The 19,331-nt window shown below is 36.8% G+C and overlaps 1 pseudogene; it reads right to left on the minus strand.

The window, feature by feature from the left end:
- Positions 1–1,297: 1,297 nt before the first annotated feature.
- LOC114511048 lies at positions 1,298–2,603 on the minus strand (annotated as a pseudogene).
- Between the last annotated feature and the right edge of the window lie 16,728 nt (positions 2,604–19,331).

Here is a 19,331-nt window from a genome sequence, read left to right on the forward strand (position 1 = left end):
ATGTCTACGATTGACTTGCCACATTCCACTCAGATTTGGCTCTGAGAGGATTACAGGACTTGTCTAATATCTAGGAGACAAAGCTTATGGGGAACTTCAGTGAGCCCACTAATATTTCTCTTTTCAGATCCTTTTCTACAATGGAGAAATATGGGTTGAATGTTAAGAATTATTAACAGATCAATGCTGGTAGATTTACTGTACACAAGTAAGCAGTGACCTGTGTAGTAATGAATTGGTGTCAACCCATAAAATAATTTTAACAGGTGTTATGGGTTAAATTGTCTCTTTCAAAACAGATATGTTGAAGTCCTGTGCGCCAGTACCCAGGAATGTGACCTTACTTGGATGTAGGGTGTTTGCAAATGTAATCAGTCAGCGTTCATCAGAGTTGCCCATAATAATATATGACTGCTGTCCCTCTAAGAAGAAGAAAACACTACGTGAAGACAGAGACATATAGGACAACACCATGTGACAGTGAAGCCAGAGACCGAAGTGCTGGAGCTGCAAGCCAAGGAATGCCAAGGATTGTCAGAAAAGCACTAGAAACTAGTAAAAAGCAAGAAGAGATTCTCCTTTAACAATTTCAGAGCAAAAAGGCCAGGTCAGCACCCTAATTTCATGTTTCTAGCCTCCACAGCTCTGGGTATGTTTTTTAACCATACAGTTTGTGGAACTTTGTGGCCGGGTACCTAGGAAACTCATTTCATAGGTGTCGGCCAGAAGCAGCAGCCTGACTCTGACGCTGTCCATTTAACCTTCTAACTAGAGCTAGGTAAAGACAGAATAGACATGCTAAAAAGACCAGGAACAGGCCCTGGCTGGCGTGGCTCAGTGGATAGAGCGCGGGCTGGGAACCAAAGTGTCCCAGGTTCGATTCCCAGCCAAGATACATGCCTGGGTTGCAGGCCATAACCCCCAGCAACTGCACATTGATGTGTCTCTCTCTCTCTCTCTCTCTCTCTCTCTCTCTCTCTCTCCCCCTTTCTCTCTCTCTCTCTCTCTCTCTCTCTCTCTCCCTTCCCTCTCTAAAAATAAATAAATAAAATATTTAAAAAAAAAAAAAAAGACCAGGAACAAAAATTATAAGAATAAAAATACACTTAATTTAAAATAATAATGTATAACTAATGTTATATAAAGTTTTACCACCATTTAAAAAGTACACTACATGCAGAATTTATTTATATGTTAAAATTTTTAGTTACTCAGAAATTTAAGAAAATCATTTTTTAATAAATTAATTATAGACCATTCTACCATTTTATTTTTTTTATTTTTTATTTTTTGCTTCTAAAGTAAAAATTCAGTTGATTCACCTGTTTATGACACAGTACACAACAGGCAAAGTGTTTCACATCATAGATTTCACTTCCAACTCCTTGTAATGTTCATTTCTTTGGCTAAAAGTAGAGACTAGATGGGAAAGCCAGGCATTGCTTAGGCAACTGAAATAAGGTTGGGGCAGGAGCAGTACTAACATCTTCCTCACAGGGATGGGCACAGGAAACTATTAGTTGCAAGCTGATTTTCTAAAATTGTTAGCTGGAAGCACAGGAACAGAATTCCTGGACACTCAAGCCATCTTGGACCTCAGTCATCCCCACCACACAGGTATAGCAGCACTTTCTGATAGTCTCCCTTGATGTCTCACTGCATGTAATAGTATAAGGACTTGCCATACTTTTTCTTGAATTCAGATCTGACATGTCCACTTCCCTGTGGGAAATCATGATTCTGATCAAGATCTTCTTGCATGTCCCCTTGCCTTTCATGGAGTCATACAGTTGGTCAGAAAAAACCAGGGGCTTGTTCTGGCTACACTGGGCCAGGTTCAGGAAAGCATTTTCCAAGTCTCCCTTGACTTCCACTGATGCTCTCCAACATGCCATAAGAGCTGTAGCTCTTGTACCTTTCAAATACTTTCTGGAGGTGACACACACTCTGCTCGGTCACAATGCTAATCCACTTGGGAACATCAGTTCCTTTCCTCTTCACTCCAGCATCACAGAGATCTCAGGCATCTTGGTCTATCAGTTCAGAATCAATGACAGAGCCATCTTCTGCTCCTCTACCCTTTCCCAGAGCAACCATCAGCTTGCAGAAATCACCAGATGTGTTGGAAATAATGTCCTCTAGGCCAGTCTTGTATATTTCCTTGTAGGCTCTGTTAATTTCCTGCAGCTCCTGGTAGGTCCTTGAGCAGATGATCTCAATGAGAGGGTCCTTACCAGTCTCTAGCCCCTTCATGGAGGCATCATACTGAAGAAGTGTTTTCAATAGGCCCAAAATCACCCTCTCCTGGTGACAGGACAAGGCAGACTTTAGTGCTTTTTAGTCCTTCTCTGACAGGCAAAGGCAATATCCTGCCTCTGTTCATTCCTGCGGCTGGTCAAAATGTTAACTATGGTGACCTCATCCACACCGTTGGTTTTGATGGCAGTTTCAATCTTCAAAGCATCCCAGTTGGCGTCAAAGTTAGTATGAGGTTTGTCTGACCCATATGCATTTGGGGGTGCAGAGTGACCTCCCTCCAGGCTGAGCTTGCAGAGAATTTCATGAACAGCAGACATTTTGAAAGAAGCTGGCCCCCACACTGAGAGCTGTTGAGTGTCCCCAGACACAGAGCCACCATCTACCATTTTAATAAGCATGACTAGAGTAGTAAGTTTAATTCCAGATGCAATACATTAAAGAGATCCAAATAATCAGGCCTAGTTCAAAAGAAAGTGATAAAAAAAAAACACTCACAAAACCATGCCATATTAGAATCTGTAGAAAGTGACAAAGTAAATTGACAGAGTTTAGTGCAGAGAAGAGATTACTTGTAGTAGGCACTGCACTGTCTACAAATACTGAAGAAGCATCTGACTGTTTCTCTGTGACCTTAGCAGGATGGACTAGTTTCAAAGAGTCTCACACTCCTAGTACTAAGATGCATCAAATAACATTCTACCCACAGTTTATATTAAGAATAAAATGTCCCATTGTGGCTAGTAACATAAACGTAATATTCAATTCTGAGACAACTTTTGCTTCACATTTTAACATGCCTTGAATCAGCAGCTGTCTTACAATCACTGTAAGGTGACAGTTGTAAAGGAGTTTTCACCAACTGTGCATGGACAACCTTGGGTATAGATGTTTACATTTTTGTCACATCCGTTAAGTATGTGCATTGCTGGGAAGTCACATGTTGAGTTTAATTGCCATTTAAAATGTCTTTTAAAATACTGTACTTTGATTTAACAATGAAATGAAACTATTGCCTATGAAGAAAGGCATGGAACAGAGCAAAAATGCATGTATTTGAAGAGCAAATATTAATTAGTAGAGGAAACATTAATCATGGGAGGAATGACTGCAATTCTACATTTTCTTTCAATAAAACAATCAAATGTTTTACTAGACTTGGGAAAAAAGAGGGCCTTTGCTATGTCTTGATGGCCTATCTCCTGCTAAACAACACAATTGAAAGTAAGAAGTACTGCCACATTTCTTGAAATACATGAAAGAATGTTAAAAAAATAGGCTGATGTGACCTGTTTATGCAAAAAATAAGCCATTGTAGCATAGTTTAATTGGCAGCATTTTGTTCTTAGTGAAATATAACTAATGCCATATCTTATGATTGATAATCTTAGATTTAATAAAAATATGGAACTTTCTATTAATATAGAACTTTATAAGGTACAAAGCATTCCCACAAATATTTTTACTGACCTTAACAGCTATACAAAATAGGAATAGGTCTTTTTAATAACCATTTAACAGAGAAGAAAATCAATGTTAATTAACTTATATGAGTCACATGTTTAACACATAGCAAAACTGAGACTAGAGTTAAAGGCTTCTGATAACTATTCCAGAGCTTCTTCTATTAAAAAAAAAAAAAAACAGAAGTGAGGGATTCATTTAATTTTTTCCCTGGAAATATTTATGAAAATTAGGTCTGTGTGCACAGAGCTTCCATGATATATAAAAATTCAGAAGAACCTTGCCTTTCTGATAACAAACTGAGTGAAAAATTACTTTTCAAAGCCATTTTCACTTTTACATGGTGTAAGAAGGGGCTTAGAAAATATGACTCCACGAGAAAGTTGAAAGTGATGCAAACAAAAACCAACTCTCTCTCCTGGCAAAGAATAAATAGTTTTCTTATTTTACCTCCAGCAGAGTTAATGTAATTCTGAAATTAAAAATTCTTGCCCTGGCTGATGTGGCTCAGTTGGTTGGAACACTGTCCCATAAACTGAAAGGTCATAGGTTCAATTCCCGGTCAGGGCCCATGCCTGTGTTGCAGGTTCCATCCCCAGTCAAGGCATGTGCAAGAGGTAATTGGTCAATGTTCTCTCTCATGTCAGTGTTTCTCTCCCTCTGTCTCTCCCTTCCTTCCCCTCTCTCTAAAATCAATGAGCATGTCCTCAGGTGAGGATAAAAAAAGTTATTGACAAGATTTCATAATGTAAGTTCACACATATGCATACTACAAACACATAATATGTATAATCTTCAAATAGTTATCTTTCCTCTGAGGCAAATATTAGCTTCTCTAACATATCTCCTCAATATGAAGCATACAAATATTCTGATTTAAAATATAGAACTATGGTGTATTACAGTTTTACACAGTCTCCCAAGCCTCACTTAATCACTTTATTCTTACTATATCTTACTGTTTACAGCAATCCCGTGGAGTGTCATCACCACCACCACCACCGTCATAACATCATCATCACCATTACCATCACCAACATCATCATCACCATCTTCACTGCCATTTGACAAAGAGACTGAGGCTCAGAAAAATTAAGTGAGTAGCTCAAAGTCTCTCTGCCAACAAGTGGTTTGTTTCCACCTTTTGGCTATTGTGAGTAATGCCGCTATGAAGAATGGTGTACAAACATGTTTGGGTCTCTGCTTTCAATTCTTCTAGCTATATATCTAGGAGTGGAATTGTTGGGTCACAGGGTAATTCTATTACTAACTTTCTGAAGAACTGCCAAACTCTCTTCCACAGGAGCTACACTGTTTTATATTCCTACCAGCAATGCATAAAGGCTTCTAATTTCTCATTTCTCCACATCCTCTCAACTTACTATTTTCTGTTTTTTGGTAATAGTCATCCTAATGGATGTGAAGTGGTATCCCATTGTGACCATGGTCCATTTTTAATTAGGTCATTATTCTTTTTATTGCTGAGTTATAAGAATTCTTTTTATAGCCTAGATATTCCATTTGATCAAACAGCATCTGTTATACATTGATAATGTCCAGCATGAGATTGATATATGAAAAAAACCCTTATTATAATTTGCATTTAGATATTGCCAAAGAATTGCATGTTTCAAGTGGAATTTAATGTGGAATGAAGAGCATTTTTACTTTTATTCAGCGACCAGAGCAGCATCGCGTTCAGTACTCGGAGCAAACGCAGCTCTGGTTTGCATCATGCCCTTTTGTTCCCATTGTACCTCCACGTGCGTGAGTTTTCATTTTTTAAGACATACTGCATAAAGAGCCATTCTCCAACCCCAGAAATTACTTTAAAATTCACAGTATTTCCAGAGGATGGGAACACAAGCTGCCATTTAGTTATTAATGAAGAACTCCAAAATAGCAATTTTAGAAAACCACAGGCTGGTGGGAAATGGTATTTTATCAAACGCTGCAAAACCTCCAGGCACGACGTGGAAAGGGGTGGGGCGAGAGGGATTGTTCCAGTGAGTGACTAAATAATGCCTTTCCATTTCCTTATCGCAGAACGTGTCAGGGCAGCGCGAAGGATTCCCATTCAAATCAAGCCGCGGCGGACAGCCCAGGTGGAATACAAATAGACGCAGGAGAAGTGGAGCAGGGTTAGCGAAGTGTGCAGTTGGCGAGATTGATGTTGATACCCTTCACTGCCAAGTGAAATGCCAATAATGCTTGTATAGCATTTTGTGAGGGCAATGGGAGTATTGATTCCTGAGCAATAATAAAGAATGAAGCTGCTCTCTCAGGTATAAAAATATTGGCAACTGTTACAAAGAATTGACTCATAGGGGCCTGAGTGCTGGCCTATCTTAATACAAATAATTCAGGCTTCAGAAAGATTTCAAGAGCAGCCAGGCATGATCCTCAGGCACCGGCCCTGCTATTAATTTACCTGAGGCTTTCAGGGGCCTCCCAGCCTATAAGCCAGTTGGTCTCACAGAGCAGGAGCTAAATGGATTCCTGAGGTCTCATTGAGAGTTAAGAGAAGACAACCAAAATGAAGAAAAAAGAAAAGGAAGAAAGGAAGTGGAAAAAGAAAGACTATAAAATTTTACGTATTTATTTTTAAAGTTACAGATTCTATTTGTGTTTCCTCCTGAAAGGGAAGTAATGCATGTGGCAAGCACCCAAGCAAACACACTGTATGTGCTTTTAAACACACTTCCATTTAGAGGTGTAGTTTCTGGGAATGTTCTATGCTATAGATTACAATAAGTCTTACACAATGAAGCCAAAATACAACACTTACAAATGTATAGACCTATTATATTTAATGATATCACAGAGTTGGCAGGAAAGCTTACAAACATTGTCAATTTACATGGAGCTGGAAAACTGGCCTGCGGAAAGATGCAATGCCCCTCTGCCGTAGTCATCTGTTCCTCAAATGGAGCAATTTCTTAGAGAAATAAAACTAAATCATCACCCCTGGGATACCTAAATAAACGTCTTAAGAACTTTTACAATGGGGAAAAAAGCTTTTTGTGTCACATGAACTCAGTACCTAGCTCTAGGGATCATAACCTTATTTGAAATAGTGGAACCTTTAAACTATTAAACCAGGACCATGGGAGAAAGTTTTTCTTTCTCATGGTTCATATTTTAAATATTTTAAATATGTATATGTGTGTATATATACACACATATACATACAAATATATATATACACAAATACACACACACATAGCAAGTTATACACTGGTTTAAGGCTAATTATCCCTTAACAGAAGAAGGGGATTTTGAAAATTAGGGAAAAAATAGTTGGGTCATTAAAATAAAATTATCCATTCTCAGATATTCTTTGGCTTTTTCAAAATGTATGCATGTGTGAGTAATTTGTTTGGGTTATTTTTTTCTTTTTCTTTGTTCACTATTCAGCTCTTACTCATGCCTAGGGACACATGCACAACATGAGTAAAAAAGGAGAATTAAAATGTACTGGACTGGGTAAACAATAGGCCAATGCAAACTTAAGATCAATAATGTGAAAGGGGCCCTGAGAGCGTAAGTTAGCTTGTGAAATAACCCACACTAGCTTCAGTGCGTTCTGCAGAGGTGTAGATTGTCTTAATACTGGTTAAAAACTTCTGGCAAAGATAGTCTTTTTAAAATACCCAGTGCCATTGAAGGTAAAAGAAACAATTATTCTCTTATGCCGCTGGTGGGAATGGCACAACTTTCTCACAGGCAATGCCTCCGTATATATCAAAGATTTAACATGCTACATAATTTTTGACCCTGAAATTGCACGTTTAAACATAGATATTTATAATTATTTAGCTATAAGGCTGCTCACAGCTAGGTTGTTTGTGATACTGAAAAACTGAAAGAATAATATGTAAATTCCAAAATCAGGGAACTGAGTGATTTTAAGTGAAGCAGGCTTCAACTCCAATAAGGCGGAAAATCCAAAGTCACTGTGACTGACACTGCTGGGTACCCAGTGTCAGTGTCACCTCCCCCTTTTTTTTTCTTAGAGTCCTTGATTTTGTTAACTTAGGCAGCCCTGTGCCATCTGACTCAGGAAAGGTGGCCCTCTGCCCAGTTTTAGGGAGGGAAAGTCGACCACAGTTATCCCTGACCTTTATCAATGATGAGAGGAAATAGATTTCTTTACTGCTTAGAACAATTTGACTTGAAGCTTTCTGCTTTAAACATACTGTGATATGTGTACAATAGTATTAACATATACTTATATTAAAACACTATTTCCAGCTATAAAACATAGCTGAATGCACTCTCAGTAATACACTGTTTTTAACATATTACTTTTAAAACCAAGAATGCAGAGCAGAACATATCCTTTGGGTTTGCTTTTGTTATCAGACATTATTTAAATATATTCCAAAATACTGATTATCTTGAGAATGATAGTGACATTATACATGGCTTTTATTTATGTGTATATGTATTCTAAATTTACTGTGGTGAACATGTAATTAAAATAAGAATATAAGAAATGCAATTTTTAAAATCCCTATCAATATTATTTAAAAATGAATAATTTGCTGGCTATGTTTGCTTGTCTGCCTCTATAGCAAGTGAGAGCCAGGATTTTCTAGTTATTTTTAAGGAAGAGGACAGCAAGGTTCAAAGTACCTAATTTTGCTTCCATAGCAGCAGGTTTCATTTAGAATTAGGAACCCCACTGAATTCTTGCTCTGTGCAGCAAGTACTATATGAGAAGATACACACTATCTAAAATTGAAAACATTTTCCTGTTCCCATTTTTATATAATAAAATAGCTTCGCTATTTCATTAATTTATTAAAAACACTTATTGAACATCTGTTGTCTTCCAAGCAACATGCTAGGTAGACAAAGAAGTGATAAAGATGAATGAAAAAGGCCTCTATTCTGCAGGCACTCACAGTCAAAAAGGCAAAGTGGCATGTGCAACTTCATACTGTAATAAGTCAATTTGTACTATAATAAGGCATGCAAAAAGTAAGTAGAAACATAAAGAAGAAAGTGATTAACTCTAATTATATTACAAGGAAAATATACAGAGGCAATGGCACGTGATTTGGGCCTTAAATAATTAGTAGAAATGACTCATAGGCTGGAGGAGCCAATCCTGGCAGGGCAACAAAAAGAAGTATGATTATATATGGGGTGTCCTGGGAAAATCCAACAGGTTGGTTTGACTGCAATGTAAGAAATGCAGTGAACAATGGCAAAGGAAGAAGTTTAAAAAAAGTAAAATGTGCATTCACTTCCTTCCTCAGGCAATAAGGAGCTGCCCAAGTTTTTTGAAGCAAGCTAATGATGTGATCATATCTCAGTCTTAAATAATATTGGGGGATAATCTGAGGGAAGTGCAGAGTGGTTACTTAGAAGAGATACTGCAATAAAACAGGTAAAAAATAATGAGGCGTCCATTAGACATATGTACCATATCCTGTTTATCTTCTTTATCCAATCATCTATTAAGGGGCACTTTGACTATACCCATGTTTTGGCCACTGTGAATAATGCTGCAATACTAGACACAAGAAAAGATGAAATACTGCCATTTGCAACAACATGGATGATTCTTGAGAATACCATGCTAAGTGAAATAAGTCAGACAGAAAAAATCAAGAACCATATGACTTCATTCATGTTTGGGATACAAAACTGAAAGCTACAAATGAACAAACAAGACAAACAGAAAAATCAGAGGCACAGAAAACAGTATGTTGATCACCAGAGGGAAAAGGGGGTGGGGGATAGTAAAGGGCAGAGGGGATTGAGTGTATGATGATGGAAGGAGATTTGACTTTGGCTGTTAGGCACACAATACAACATACAGAAAATATATCATAGAATTGTATACTTGAAACCTATATTAACCAATGTCACCCTGATAAATGTAATAAAAATCAATTTAAAAAGAAATAACGAGGAATAAACTGGGGCAATGATAATGGAATTAGAGATGAGTGCAGGAGTTAAAGCTATTTAAAGGAAGAATTGATGGGATATTGTAGCAATTGATGTAGAAGAATGGAGATTAAGAAAACTGATGATTTCAACTTGATAATTCAAGGACTAGGAAGATTGGATTTTAAATGGGATAAAAAATACAGGAATAGGAACTGGTTTGGAGGGAAAAAAATGTAATATGACTTTGAAATTCCTGAGGGAGAAGCAAGTAAAGATGGCTCTCAAGAATCTGTTAGCATCTCTATTGCTTTAATTTCTCCCTTTCTCAAAATAAGGGAGCTGAATCTTCAAATTACACCCAGTCTTTAAATACCATTTAAAGGGAGGGGTATAAAAATTCCCCCTGACCACTAGCCTAAAACGGCAGGAAAAAATAACCTAGACATTTATTTTAGGAATGGAATGAGGGAAAATCATCAGAGATTCATCAAAACCAAGGCCTAGTTTTGCTTATGGAGTTTGAATTCACAATATTCATTTGCTCTATAAAACAAAAGCTATAACATTAACATAACATTTTTGTTCAGGGCCTTTGGAATGCCTGCAGTCCTTACAAAAGCAAAACCAACCTTCTCTGGAGAAACCTTTTACATCTCAGAGCTCATGGGACTTATCCAAAGTTGTTATCTCACCTGCAGAGTACTTAATAAAGTTACAAACTGCCACGTAAGCACCATGAGGGAATATCAACCAAAACAGAAAAAAGAAAAATAAGTACCTTCAAGTACTTGAAATAAAAAATACTAATGCAAAATGATTATGAAGATATATAGGTAGATAAAAGAGATAAATGAAAAAAAAGAAAACATAAGGAAAAATTAGAACAATATGAGAAAGGAACAAAAGACAAGATAAGACCACTATGAAAGATTACCATTGAAAAAAGTGTTCATGAACATGTAAGAATAAGCTATTTTGTGAATTATAAAACACATAATACTTAATAACAATGGCAACAATGTCAAAATTTGTGGGATAGAACCGAAGGCATACTGAACAGAATATTTGTAGTCGATATCACATATTAGACAAAAAAGATTAAATACTATTTTAGTTAACTTATCAATACAAGAAGTTTGAAATGGAAATAAAAAGTAAACTGAAAAAATTAATAAGGAAGAATTAATAAGGATGAGAATTAATGAAATAGGATAAGAAACAGTAGAATCATAAAAATAACTTTTTATAAAAACAACATAAAAAGATAACCACTAATTAAAGAAAAATTGGGCAAATCTTATACTCTGAAAACTAAAAAACACTATTGAAAAATATTAGTGAAGATCTAATCAGTGGAAAGAGATTTTATGTTCATGAATTGGAAGACTCAATATTGTTAAGAAGGCAGTAATCCTAAAATTGATCTTACAATCAGTTGATTTTCAACAAGTGTGCCAAGACAAGTGGAGAAAGAAACTCTTTCAACAGGTGGTGCTGACACAACCATGTGCTACAGAAAAAAGTTGGAACCCTATGTCATACCAAATATAATAATTAACTCAATGGAATCAAGATTAAATGTAGAAGCTCAAAGAATAAAATTTTTAGGAAAAAAAAAAGCATGCATCTTCATGACCAGGAATTAGGCAATGGTTTCTTAAGTATCACATCAAAAGCACAAGCAACAACAATAACAAAAAACTTACCATAATCAATATTAGAAAATTTTCATCACCCCAGAAAGAAACCCCATATGCATTAGATTCATTCACCATTATCCCCCAACCTTTTTGACCCCAGGCAACAACCAATCTACTTTCTGTCTCTATAGATTTACCTAATCTAGAAATTTCACATAAATAGAGTCATATAGCATGTGGTTCTTTGTGAAATTGGGATTGCCAGTGGCTGCAGCTATATTGCTCAGAGGCCAAGATAGCTCACTAGTTCTGCATTTCTGTGGCCTAAGTGAATGTGAATAGACTGGAGGAAAACCACTTGCTAGACCAATATTGCTGCTGGCAGCGCGGACAGCATTATAGCTAAATCTGACATCCTTGCAAAAGTAGAAGATTGTGAGTTAAAATCAAAGACAAATTGAGAGAAAGAGAAATAGTAGCTGGAAGTAAAGGAATGAAAAGTGGCTTATTCAATAAAAAATATATCATTATATTGCTGCCTTGAGAGAGGCTCAGAACAAGAGAATAATTTTGACTCAGCACAATTAGACCAAATGCCTGCAAGAATGAACCCAGTGTTTTCCAAGATTGCTTCCACCTTTGGAACTTGATGATGATGGGTGTGGAAACCTGCAAACCAGAGTGGCATCACAGTGGGATACATTCTCAGCATACTTTATAATCATGAACAGGACCAATCACTGACAACTGAATGGGACCCTAGCAATGTGCCAATATCTTTTGATTCTTGTTTCTCACTTTATCTCTACTACATACGAAATCATTTAGGAAGGAATTTCCAGGAAGTACTCTCTGCTGGGCCATCAAACTATAGAGTGTACAACTCCTGACATACTGATCACTGTGTAAATAAAATTTCTGGACCAAATGCTTAAAAGTTTCCTGCCTATAATATATAATATAACATATGTAGAATAATAGTTGAATGCTGCAGTGTGTTCTATACAAATACGTACAACCCTTGTTGCATTGTTTCCTCTGGACTTTGACCTATATGGCTTTTCACTTTGCAGATTTTCCTTTGTATCCTTTCACTGCAACAAACTTAATTGTTTATATAATAACTTCTGAGTCCTGTGAGACTGTCTAGCAAATCACTAAGTCTGGTGTTGGTCTTGGTGACCCCTAAAACAAATACTTCTTAGATATTTCTACTATCTCATATGTAGTCACTCATTTAAAATTTTCTAGACAAATGAGTAAACTGTATATTATACTATATGCATCACGTCCTCCAGCACTAGAATATATTGCAGGGGACACTCAGCAAAAGGCATTTTAACTTGAGTTATTGGAACAACTTGCCATGACTTAATTGGCTTTACTTGTAACCAGAAACAAACAAGATGTTCATGCTTTTCCTCAGAACATATCAAAAGGAAATTGGGTAATAAAAAAAGTTGAAAAGAGAAAGAAGAAAGGAAATAATTTATAATGATAATGTTGTAAAGCAAAAACAAAAATCCTGCAAAATAGAGAATCAAAGTTATTGTAAAACTCTATGATAAAAAAAGACTCCCGGCCCTAAACTTAAATAAAAATCAAATATATACAATTTGAAACAGAAGAACTAATGAGAAAGTCTAAGAGAAAAAGGAAAATGTGAAATATAATACAAAATTCCTTTAAACACCAATAGACTAGATGATTAAGCCAAACTACAAGAGTAAGACAAGATTTCAATATGAAGATTGAGAGATTCAAGACAGCAGCAGATCAGGTGAATGTTACACTCACCTCCTCCCAGGACCAAACTGGAATTACAGCTAAAATATAGAACAATCAACCTGAGTAACCAACTGAAGACTAGTGAAATAGAAGTCTTACAACCAAGGATTTACAGAATATGCCATATCAAGACAGGTAGGAAGGGTGGAGATGCAAAAAAAGGCAGCAGCTGAGATTTGGGAGAGATTTCTCATCTGCAAAATTTCCTCCTGAAGAGTGTGGGTTCTCAACCCCATGCGAGGCTCCCCAGCCCAGAGCACCTGAGCTGGAAAGAGGCATCCACATAACATCTGTCTGTGAAAATCAGTGGGGATTGTGTCTGTCAGAGAAAGACAGGAGTCTGGTAGAGACAAAGGCACCTTCCAAAAAGGCCAATGAACAAAATCTCCTTCACAGCCACTCACCCTGAGCTCCAGCAAAGGGAGGGTGGAGCAGACTGAAGTCATGTGAAAAGAGACTGGGGTTTGTGGCTCTGGAGAGAAAGTTGAGGGGACAGCTATCAGGCCCCTGTGCTGCATAACCCTCCTGCACCACAGACACCATTTTTCTTTGATAGAGCACTCCCCTCTTTATGGCATCAGCCTAGGGGAATACAATAGCCCCACACTCTGAACTCTCTGTTGCCCCAACCTGAGAAGATCATGCCCTACTGAGGTGTCAGCTGCCTGGGCCAGAAGGTAGAGGTCTTGGCAGACTCAGGTGTGTCAATGACTGAATGGTGTGGCTTTATGATGTGGGCATTCCCTCAACTTCCCCCCATCTAACCACATCCTCTGGGCTCCAGGTGTTCCAACCCCTCTCAACGCCTGATGGCCCTGCCCTTCTGAGGGCTTACCAGAATCTGGGACAGGCTGAGTTATATGGCTCTGAGGCATGCACCACTCTTCCCACATTCCCTCAAGCCTGACCAGTAACTCTCTTCACAGAAGACCACTATCCCTACCCTTCAGACTCCTGGCAGTCCCACCTTGTTGAGCTCAGGGTCCTGGCAGAATCTTGGACAACTGAGTAGTATGGCTCTAGGATGGGGGCCATTTTTTGCTCAAACACCAGAGTGATGCAGAGCCCAACCTTCACACAACCAAATCTTTGTCTGTCTGTACCTGATAAACTCTGCTGCCCTCAACATGACTCCCTGAGACCTCGCCCCAACACTAAATTCAGCAGGCACCTAGCAGGTGGCAACTAGATTTTTAAACCCTGGAACACTTGCTGAGTGGCCTCAGATCCAACACTGGCCCTCAGTTTGAACCTGTATCAATTTGGTAAAAATCACTCACATTAACCTGGTACTCATGCAACTCAAATACCACCAGAGGCTCTTTCAGTGACTGAGACTATCAGGCAGCTGGCAAGAGAAGGCAGGTAGAGACAGGTGGAGGCAGATCTCAGAGTGTCTTGGGACTTTCGCTGACCTGCCCCAGAGCTCAGTGCTGACAAAAGCAGGTCTTAGGGCAGTTTGGTACATCTTACTAACACTCAGGCCCAGCAAAGGCATCCACAAACTGTGGATCACTTTGTAGCTTTAAACAGGTTGTGCAGGGCCAGTCATAGGCAGCATCTGACAATGTACTGAACCAGAGTCCCTCCCAATAGGCCCCAGAACCAACACACACAGTGGGCAGCTTCAAACAACATCAGAGCACAATCCAATTAGCTTCACAAGTGGCATATGCAATAAAACAGATTGTGTCAGGAACCAGATCCTTCTGAGGCAAATTCTAATTCTTGTGTTCAGCACATATACAGCTGCTCATACACTATGATCTGGATCAATCCTCACAGTCAGCCAACCTGAAGGCTGACCCCACACATGAAGGGACAATAGCAATCAAGACTCAATTACAACAGGAGAGCCCACATAACCCACAAAGAAACATTCCTAGAGGACCCAGATCAGGTGACCAAAGAGACTGTAACTGGTTCCCCACAAGACACCTACTACATTAGGACATTCTACCAAGACTGGGAGCCATAGCAGATCTACCTAATACATAGAAACAAACACAAAGAGGCAGTCAAAATAGGGAGACAAAGAAACATGCCCCAAATGAAAGAACAGGAGAAATCTCCTAAAAAAGAACTAAATGAAGTAGAGGCAAACAATTTTCCAGATATAAAGTTCAAAAAGACAAATGGTTATAAGAATGCTCAAGGAACTTAGGGAGAACTTCAACAAAGAAAGTGCAAGCATAATAAAGGACATAAAAACCATAAAAAAGAACCAGTCAGAAATGAAGAGTATAATATCTCAAATGAAGAATACACTAGAAGAAAGAGTAGGTTAGATGAAGCAAATTTGGGAGACAGAGGTAGCAATTTGTAAGACAGGAGTAACAGAAAACACCAATCAGCAGCAAAATGAAAGAGAAATTTTAAAAAAGGATATGTTAAGGGCTCATTAGGACAACACAAAGCATAACAAAACCCACATCATAGGACACCAAAAGTAGAAGAGAGAGAGCAAGTGATAGAGAACCTATTTGCAGAAATAATGACCAAAAACTTTCTTAAACAGGTGGAGGAAAAAGACACACCTGTTCAGGAGGTGCAGAGAGTCCCAAACAAGATAGACCTAAAGAGGACTACACCATGACACATCATAATTAAAATGGCAAAAGTTAATGACAAAATAAGAATCTTAAAAGCAGCAAAAGAAAGACAGTTACCTACAAGGGAGCTCCCATAAGACTTTTAGTTGATTTCTCAACAGAAATATTTCACACCAGAAAGGGTTGGCATGAAATATTCAAAGTAATGAAAAGCAAGGACCAACAACCAAAACTACTTTACCCAGCAAGGCATTCATTTAAAATTAAAGGAAAAATAAAGAGATTCTCAAACAAGAAAAAGTTTTAAAAGTTATTACCATTAAACGAGTATTACAAGAAATATTAAAGGGTCCTTTTTTAAGAAGAAGAAGGAAAAAACAGAGGAACATAGGTAAGAATAAAATGGCAATCAACAAATATCTATCAATAATAATTTTAAATGCAAATAGCTTAAATGCTCCGATCAAGATATAGGGTAGCTGAATGAATAAGAAAACAAGAACCTATATGTATGCTTTTTACAAGAGACTCACCTCAGAATTAAAGATACACAGAAACTGAAAGTAAAGGAATGGAATGAGATATTTCAAACTAATGGAAAGGAAAAAAAACTAGGTTAGTGCTGATTATTTGACAAAATATATGTTAAAACAAAGGGTAATGTAAGAGATAAAAAAGGACACTATGTAATGATAAAGGAAGCCATCCAACAACAAAAAAAATATTACCCTTGAAACATCGGTGCACCCAACATAGGAACACCTAAATATATAAAGTAAATCTTGATGGACATAAAGGGAGACATCAACATAGTAGGGGATTTAAACACCCCATTGACATCAATAGATAGATATTCCAGACAGGAAACAGCAGCCCAAATTGCACATTATATCATGTGGATTTAACTGATATCTTCAGAGCATTTCACCCCCCAAAAAGTAAAATATATATTCTTTTAAGTACACATGGAATGCTATTAGGATAGACCACAAGTTAGAACACAAAACAAGTTGCAATAAATTTAAGAAGTTCGAAATCATATCAAGCATCTTTCCTGATCATAATAGCATGAAACTAGAATTAACCACAAAGATGAAATGAAAAACACACAAAACCATGGGAGCTAAATAACATATTACTTAACAATGAATGGGTTAACAATGATATCAATGAAAAAAATCAAAAAATACCTTGAAACAGATGAAAATGAGAACACAACAACCTAAAATCTATGAGACACAGGGTAAGCACTCCTAGCAGGGAAAGTCAGGTCTATCTCAAGAAATCAGAAAAATCTCAAATAAACAATCTAACTTTACACTTAAAGGAAGTAGAAAAAAGAACAAGAAACAAAGCCCAAAATGAGTAAAGAAAGGAAATAAAGATCAGAGCAGAAATAAATGAAATAAAAATGTAAACAAAATACAAAAATTAATAGAACCAAGAGGTGGTTCTTTAAAAAGATGAACAAAATTGCCCTGGCTGCTGTGGCTCAGGGTATTGAGCACTGGACTGTGAACTGAAAAAGATGAACAAAATTTACACATCTTTAAAAGACTCATCAAGAAAAGAAGACATAGGACCCATATAAATAAAATCAGAAATGAAACAGGAGAAGTAACAACTGACTCCACAGAATACAAGGAATTGTAAGAAAATATTACAAACAACTGTATATCAACAAATTAGACAAGCCAGATGAAATCAATAGATTCCTAGACACACACAATTCTTCTAAAACTGAATCTGGAAGAATCAGAAAATCTGAATAAACAGATTACTCTTAGTGAAATGGAAGCAATAATCAAAAAACTCCCAACAAAAAAAGTCCTGGACTAAATGGTTTCACAGGTGAATTTCACCAAACATTAAAAGAAGAACTAACACCTACCCTTCTCAAACTATTCCAAAAACTTCAAGAGAAGGGAAGACTCCTTACCTCATTGTATGAGGCCTGCATTACCCTAATTCCAATAGTTAAGGACACTACAAAGAAAGAAAGTTATAAGCCAATATTCCTAATGAACATGTATGCTAAAATCCTCAACAAAATACTAGTAAACTGGATCCAGCAATACATTAAAAAAAAATACAATGTGATCAAGTGGGATCTATTCCTGGGATTCAGGGTTGGTATAATATTCAAAAATCAATAAACATGACACACCACATAAACAAAATAAAGGATAAAATCATATGATCATATCAATAGATGCAAAAAAACATTTGCACTCCAGCACCCATTTAAAAAAACTTTCAGCCAAGCAGAAACAGAGGGAACATATCTCAACATAATAGAGGCCATATATGACAAATCCACAGCCAATATTATAATCACTGGGCAAAAAATACAAACATTTCCCTTAAGATCAGGAACAAGTCAGGAATGTACACTTTTACCACTCTTATTCAACATAGTAGTGGAAGTCCTAGCCATAGTAATCAGACAAGGAGAAGAAATAAAAGGCATCCAAATTGGAAAGGAAGAAGTAAAACTGTCTTTATTTGCAGATGACACAAATACTGTACATAGAGAACCCCAAAGATTCCACCAAAAAAAGTACTAGAACTGATAAATGAATTCAGTGAAGTAATAGGATACAAAATTAATATCCAGAAATCAGTTATATTTTTATATGCCAATAATGAACTAACAGAAAAGAAAATTAAGGAAACAATCCTATTCACAATTGCTTCAAAAAGAATAAAATACTTAGGAATAAATCTAACCAAGAATGTAAAAGACCTGTACTCACAAAATTATAAGGCACTTAAGAAAGAAAATGAAGAAGATACAAATAAGTGGAAGTACATACTATGTTCATGGATAGGAAGAATTAACATTATTAAAATGTCCATACTACCCAAAGCAGTCCATAGATTCAATGTGACTCCTGTAAAGATACCAATGACATATCTCACAGAGCTAGAACAAACATTCCAAAAATTTACATGGAACAACAAAAAGACTCAGAATAGCCATAATCATCTTCAAAAAGAAGAACAAAGTTGGAAGAATCATGTTACCTGATATCCAACTACCCTGCTAGGCCTTGCTAATCAAAACATCATGGTACTGGTTTAAAAACAGACATAGATCAATGAACCAGATAGAGAGCCCAGAAATAAGCCCACCTCTTTAAGGTCAATTAATATTTGCCAAAGTAGGCAAGGACATACAATGGATTAAAGATAGTCAATTCAACAAATGGTGTTGGGAAAACTGAAAAGATGCATATAAAAAATGAAACTAGTAAAGTTGCTTAGAGCATAAACATGAATAAACTGAAAATGTCTTAAACATTTACATATAAGACTGAAACCATAAAATCTAAGAAAAAATATAGGTAGTAAAATATCAGACATTTCTTGCAGCAATATTTTTTCTGATGTCTCCTTGGGCAAGGAGAACAAAGAAAAAATAAACAAATGGAACTACATCAAACTAAAACGTTTTTGCACAGCAAAGGAAACCATCAACAAAATGAAAAGACAACCCAGGGAATGGGAGAACATATTTGCCAATAATAAATCTGATAAGAGTTAATACCCAAAATGTATAAAAACATTATGAAATTCAACACCAAAAAATCCAGTTAAAAAATGGGCAAAATACCTGAACAGGCCCTTCTCCAAAGAAGACATACAAATGGTCATTAGACATATGAAAAGATGTTCAATGTCACTAATCATCAGAGAAATGCAAATTAAAACCACAATGAGA

The sequence above is a fragment of the Phyllostomus discolor genome, chromosome 3 (assembly GCF_004126475.2).
Source record: "Phyllostomus discolor isolate MPI-MPIP mPhyDis1 chromosome 3, mPhyDis1.pri.v3, whole genome shotgun sequence".
In the NCBI taxonomy this organism is placed as follows: Eukaryota; Metazoa; Chordata; class Mammalia; order Chiroptera; family Phyllostomidae; genus Phyllostomus; species Phyllostomus discolor.